Below are 6,446 nucleotides of genomic sequence, written 5' to 3' on the forward strand. Positions count from 1 at the left end.
CAGCATGGCCAATGGCTGTTGATTATGGAGTTCAACAATATCTGGAGCGCATTGCGTTGGCTATGGCAGCATACACTTTCATGGACTCATCCACAAAACATGTATGGAATAATAAATTTGTTAGTCTTTAAGGTGCCACAAGACCCTTGCTGTTTTTGCCGAAACAGATGGACACAGTTGTTCCAGGGAGGCCAGGAATTCATGGGCATGGAAGTACCCAGGACAAGCACTTTGCAACAGCAATGCTACTGGAATGTCACCTAGGGTCTATCAAAATTTTGGCTTCTGCCTCAATAGCACAGGTGTGGCAAGTGTTTGAATGAGTTCCCATGCCACAGCAGGCAGAATGAAAAAAGCAATCATAAAGCCACTCCTGTCACTTACATCTTAATTCTGTATGGGTCTGGTGGATTATAGAGAATTTTGATGGGATCAGCTATGTCAAAACAGGTGATATTCCATGATAGGAGCCACATAGAGTGTTTGCTCATTTAATGTGGAATTTGCATCGGCTACCCAGACTCTCATGGAGGAAGATACCTATTTCCTGTTGGTTATCTGAAATGTTCCCAGTGAGCTTCACAGCCATGTGCCAGATACATCTAAACTAAAGTGCCCTCCTCCATCATGGATGCTCTTCCCTCTGTGGGTTGTATTCAGAGGACAAGCATCCATGACATTTCAGTGTTCACAGCTTGTTTGCAGACATACATCTCCTTTGCAAATGTGAAAGTATTAATCACATTTATGTTAATATATAGTAGAACTGAATGAAAATATTGGACTCAAAACTATGGTGTTCAGATGCAAACAAGGACAAAGTTTCTGCACCTTCCTTTCAATATCGTGTCTTATACTATGCTATTAGAGGCACAGGAGTCCTATCCCTTTTTGCACCTGGCCACCCTAGCTCTGAAGTATTAACTCATATTTTACTTCATTGACTTGCCACTTGATATCCTTGATCTTTCCATCACTTCCAGACTTTATAACCGAGTTTGTAAGAAGCACAAGGCCAAACAGGTGAGCTTGTTTCCTCAGTGAGAGAATGGAACAAGGAGACTTTTTAACAATGGGCTTGTTGAGAATGTGTTAAGAGCAAACGTTGGTTGAGGCCCAACCAGGTTTTCATATAAGGCTTCTGTTTCAGCTAAGTGGCCCATTTCTGCTTGGCTGATGTGAAACTCCACTATCCTGTCATAGTTTTCCTCTGAAGATGATGAGATTCCCAGAGCTTGTTGCTGCCGTCACAGAATCCTGTAAACTGACACTCATCTCTAACATCAGAGCCCTGTCAGTGCTATCTTGCTGCTGGCTATAATTTGACTGCTTCAATTGCCTGTTGCTACTAGAACACCACAAGAAACAGGGCAAATAAGGAAGTAGGGTCAAGAGTTGCTAGTGGACCTGCAATTGAGAAAAAAAAGAGCACAACCACTGGTCAGGTGTTTTTGAAGACAGGTGCCTGCTGATTGAACTGACCCTGATTGTCAACAAAAGAGTCTTAGTAACAACAGATGTCAGTGACTTAGACCATATGTTGTTACACAATTGCTTTGGAAGCTGACACAGTTCCAATTACAATACATCCCCATGGAGATGAGTTATTCTAATGATTAATGACTCTTGATCTCTCAAGCTGTTTCTACAAGAGCACTAATATTTGATAAAAAAAAGCACAGAACTTTGCTTTTCAGAGTTGCCGCATGTGTGTGCTGACTTCCATGGTTGTGCAGGGACCTATCCATCTGTAAAAACAAGGAAGGGTGAAGGAAATGGGGAGAAAATGTGTGTGTGTGAAAACAGAAATCCAGTGTAAGTATAGCAACGGTATGAACAGATAGCTACTGCTTGACTGGCAATGAGCAAGGGACAAGCACTGTTTTGCAAGACTGTCGGCATGAATTATTCAAATCACACTGTTTGTCATTTTCCTGGCTGAACCCTTTTCCCTCTGGTCCTTGGTAAATCCCGTCTAGCAGTTTACCTGCCAGAGAACACTATTTCCAAATCTTCAACGCTCCACTTGGTAATTTCCAGGGCATCTCTGCTGGAAATGCATTATTTACAAGAGAGTTTTGTGTGGAAAGGTATTAAGGAAAATTGTATAAACCTTGCAAACCTGGCTTGAATTAGGAGCAGAGAGCAAGAAGCTGTAACATAATTTTTGCAGCTTGGCTACAAAAGAAGCCTTGCTACTGTGGACAAGCTTGTAAGCATCAACCTGGTGTTTTTGATTCTCCATGCTCCTGTTTTATGGCTATGTCTCAGCATGGAAATAGAATAACAGCTCATTTTCATTCGTAGGAATATGTCACAGATAGCACTCCCTGGGCTGCCAAGGATGTCAGGCAAATAAGATGTGATGGTTTTTCTCAATGTCCTGTGGACTCTCAAAGTTAAGGGAACACCTGCTAGTAAGCAATAAATTTCATAGCGAATGGAAGCTAATTGAAAAACCAAGGACTGTGAGTTTGGGACAGAGACCAAACTTTTGAAAGAATTTGGGGGGCAGGGGCAGAGGCAGGGAAGGATTGAGCATATTTTTTAAAGGAAGAAAATACCTCCGGCAGTTTTAAATATGTGATATCAACAGTGGCTAATAAGACAATGTGGCTGCAGTAAATGACTTTTGTTGCTTAACAGCTACTAAGGGTGAGGGTGTGCACTTGCATGGTGTTGACTTCACCAGGGCCAGCCTCCATTGTGTGACATAGAAGCAGCAGAGGACTACTTCCCTTCAGTCACTGTTCACCAGCAACTGATTATACTACTATTGCACCACCTGCTGCTATCTGGTAGCCTAGGGCAGAGATCCTGGATCTCCAGATGTTGCTGGACTACAACTCCCATCATCCCCAACCAGTTTACCAATGGCCAGGGATAATGGGAGTTGTAGTCCGACAGCATCTGGGGATCCAAGGTTGAAGAAGGCTGGTTCATGGGACAATAACTGCTTAGGTCTGGTCATTAATTCATATGCAAAGAGAGGTTGTTGTTATGTGCCTTCAAGTTGGTTATGACTTATGGCGACCCTGTGAATCAGCGACCTCCAATAACATCTGTTATAAACTACCCTGTTCGGATCTTGTAAGTTCAGGTCTGTGGCTTCCTTTATGGAATCAATCCATCTCTTGTTTGTTCTGTCTCTTTTCCTACTCCCTTCTGTTTTTCCCAGCATTATTGTCTTTTCTAGTGAATCATGTCTTCTCATTATGTGTCCAAAGTAGGATAACCTGTTTCATAATTTTAGGTTCTAGTGATAGTTCTGGTTTATTTCGTTCTAACACCCAATTATTTGCCTTTTTTGTGGTCTTTTTGAACAGAGTATTCAAAATGCAAAGAGAGGGACCACAGCTTAAACATGGTATAAATCCATGCCTTTTGATCCTGATGCATCACCATGTAATCTCAGATGCTGGAATGAAGAGTAGGGCTGTTCAGCAGTGAAACAGAGGTATTTTACAAATGCTTATTACCTCTTTACATATTTCAGGCTGACCCTGGCACTAAAAACAGAGTTAAAGAATTGGGCTGCGATGACTATTGGCTGAAATAAAGCCCTGCTTAGATCTATAGAGAAAAAACAGACAGTGAGAAACAGCTGAAAGGAGAAAAGGAGCCTTAGAAAATAACTTTTGTTATTTTAAAGGCTTACACTTTCAGAGGCTTCAGACTAATGATGTATGAAATGGAACTATTAATAGGGAAGCATGGAAGGTAGTTATGAAAATGGCAGAATCATGGTGGCTTCCGATATCTACCACTGAGAAAGAAGAAAGCACAAGCAACTTTTTGTTGTTTCTTTTCTAGATCTCTTCTGAAGGATGTTAGGTATATGGTCTACAGTGAGATGCATTCTCTTACCATGCAACATAGGACAGCACATCTTACTATGAGGGGGTTATGGGGCTTCTCCTTCATAGGAGATACCTATTCAAAATAACTAACAGAGTTCTTCTCTTCACTCCCTAGTACTTCATATGGAATTCTTAAACGGGAAGCATTTACAGTATGTTCTCCAATCCAGACATCAAAATTTGGTACACTTGAGAACTCCAGGTGAGTAATAAGCCAACCTCTGTAATGAACTAGAGGCACTCTGCTCTTTTAGTCCTGGTAACTAAAAAGGAGACTTGTAAGTGGCATCTTTGATTAGACTCTGAAAGCAGTGGTTGTATTTGACACTGGGTTTGTCTGGAACTAGGAGAAAACTTGATATTAGAGGCCAGTATTGCAAATCCATACGATTTGTTGAACCTTGCTATACCTAGTTGTTCAAGTGGTATAGAATCAAAAGAGCTACAGGGCAGATTTCCTGCAACCCCAAATCCACAGTCCTAAAATGGAAGCAGAAGTTAAGAGTCGATCCTTCTGAATATTCCTTGAATGGAGTTAGCATATAAGCTGGGGTATGAATATTATAAAATAAATTTTCAAAAATTAATCAGCTTCAGAGCCACATCAGATATTATCCTTCTCTAAATACATGAGTGTTGAATAAGTATAATGTTGACATTGGCACAGGAGATGCCAGGCAATTTGGACATTATACAAAAGTGGTGATAGAGGAAACAAGAATTTAATGCTTCCTATGCATGCAGTGATGGAGGGAGATGGGTGTGCGCCTGTTCTGCATCTTATACAGAAAGCACAAAACAAAGTATAAGAGTCACTGTCCTGTCCTGTCCAAAGCCACCCTGACTTAGGGGTAGGTATGGGCAAATATGTCAATTATGGTGTATTTCAGTTTCTCATTTTTCCAATCTTAAGTTCAGCTCTTTACATTTCCACAGAATGTGCAAAAACTCTCCGGGAGACATTTATTTTGGATGTATTTTTGCAAGCCTGAAAAAAAGTTTTCTAGTTGCCCTCTTATCCTTTTGGAAAAAGGAGTGGCAAGTGTGATCAATTCCACATGCCCAAGCCTGGAGAGATAACAGTGACAAGAAGAGGAGGAGGAATGGTATGAGAAGAAAAGTTTAAGAATGCTGTCTCTGCTATGCTCAACTTGACATATCAGTTGGGATATCATCCAGCAGGATTTCTCAGAAAATGTGTCCAGGAGCTTATGCTTTGTTTAATCTTATAGTCAGAATTGTAGACAGAACACTGCTGTATAGACTAGTCTCTAGAAATTTTATCTCCAAATTATGCCTTGAAGTAATATTTCAGTCTTCAACATAAGAATAACAGAAATTGTCCATTCTTCTCATTACTCTGCTTTTGTAGACCTCTATAGTTTTCTTAGAACTGACTGCTCTGCCAAAAAACAAAAGAAAAAGTATATTTATGAACTTCTGTTCATAGTGATTCTATGGTACTGTAAGTTTTTATTTAAAAGGCTTTGTCTTGATAGAGTCTTTGATTTTAACAGACATTTCATCACCTCCAGTCTGCCATGACAACTCCTGTCAGTTTGATACAGCTTGAAAACTGAAATTCCGGTGTCCCATTGACTATCTAATTCCACCACATTTTCCTAGATGATTATATATACATTTTCATTTAATAGGAGGAATACTTGTTTACTCACTTCAGGTGCAAACCGTACTTCTTTTTCTCTGAGAAGCATGTGATAGCAGCTGAAAGAAGCTAAGCTGTGAGCCCTTGGCTTGAGGCGCCAATTGTGTGCCAATTGAGTGCTCCCCCAGACAGTGACGGGAAAGGAAATCTCATTCTCCCACCAGTGCCAGCTCTCGCAGGATCACCTGCAATCCTGGGCGACCCCCCAAGAGTGTCTGAGAGGTGGAGTCAGGCCCGGGCCATTAAAAGGCCTTGGCCTGCTGAGTGCCAACCTCTTTCTTTGTGCACTGGCTTTCCCACCTAACCGTTCTTGATTATAGGGCATCACTGAGCTGTTCGTAACAGGATGGCTGGTTGACAAGGCTGGGTAGGAATTCTTCATCTCAGTGAAACTGGCCCTACTGCTGAGCAGGTTTTCTTATCTATCCCTCAGTAGTTCACTGTGCGAATGTTAGGCATCATTCACCTCTGCCATAACTTTAGGTGGAAATGGCACTGGGCAGGATCAAACATAAAGGGGACCCCCATAAGGGCTCCAGTGGGGTACACAATGGCCATGCCCCTAGCCTCATCCAGCTCATGATCTACCCCAACTGGCTGGTCAGGCAGGACCACAGGTTCCTTTGATTCCTGCCTTATTTGGGTCTAATGCTGGCCAACTCCCAAGGGTAGTTTCCAGCTGCTTGTTGGTCAGCTCACTATTCCTTCAGCAAGGGCTGCTGGAATGAAACGGATCCTTGCCCTACTGCCGTGCCAACCCCACTTTACTTGCTCTAATCAATAAAGTTGTAGCCCTACTTCACCCATAAATCCATGTTTGGTTGTGTTATCTCTGTTGCTAAAGGGGGCACGACATGCTCCTACCACACAACTGGCTTCTTATTTCCTTCTCCCTCTCCTTCCCTCTAATGCAACAAAAG

At 41.9% G+C, this 6,446-nt stretch overlaps 1 long non-coding RNA gene across 1 annotated transcript; it reads left to right on the forward strand.

Annotated features, from left to right (window-relative positions):
- The first annotated feature begins 1,725 nt into the window (after window positions 1–1,725).
- Window positions 1,726–5,842, forward strand: LOC133382191 (uncharacterized). The gene is made up of 4 exons (XR_009761834.1): window positions 1,726–1,815; window positions 3,327–3,457; window positions 3,976–4,062; window positions 4,797–5,842. It is a non-coding gene; the product is annotated as an uncharacterized LOC133382191 (long non-coding RNA).
- The last annotated feature ends 604 nt before the right edge of the window (window positions 5,843–6,446 follow it).

This window comes from Rhineura floridana, chromosome 3 (genome assembly GCF_030035675.1).
Source record: "Rhineura floridana isolate rRhiFlo1 chromosome 3, rRhiFlo1.hap2, whole genome shotgun sequence".
In the NCBI taxonomy this organism is placed as follows: Eukaryota; Metazoa; Chordata; class Lepidosauria; order Squamata; family Rhineuridae; genus Rhineura; species Rhineura floridana.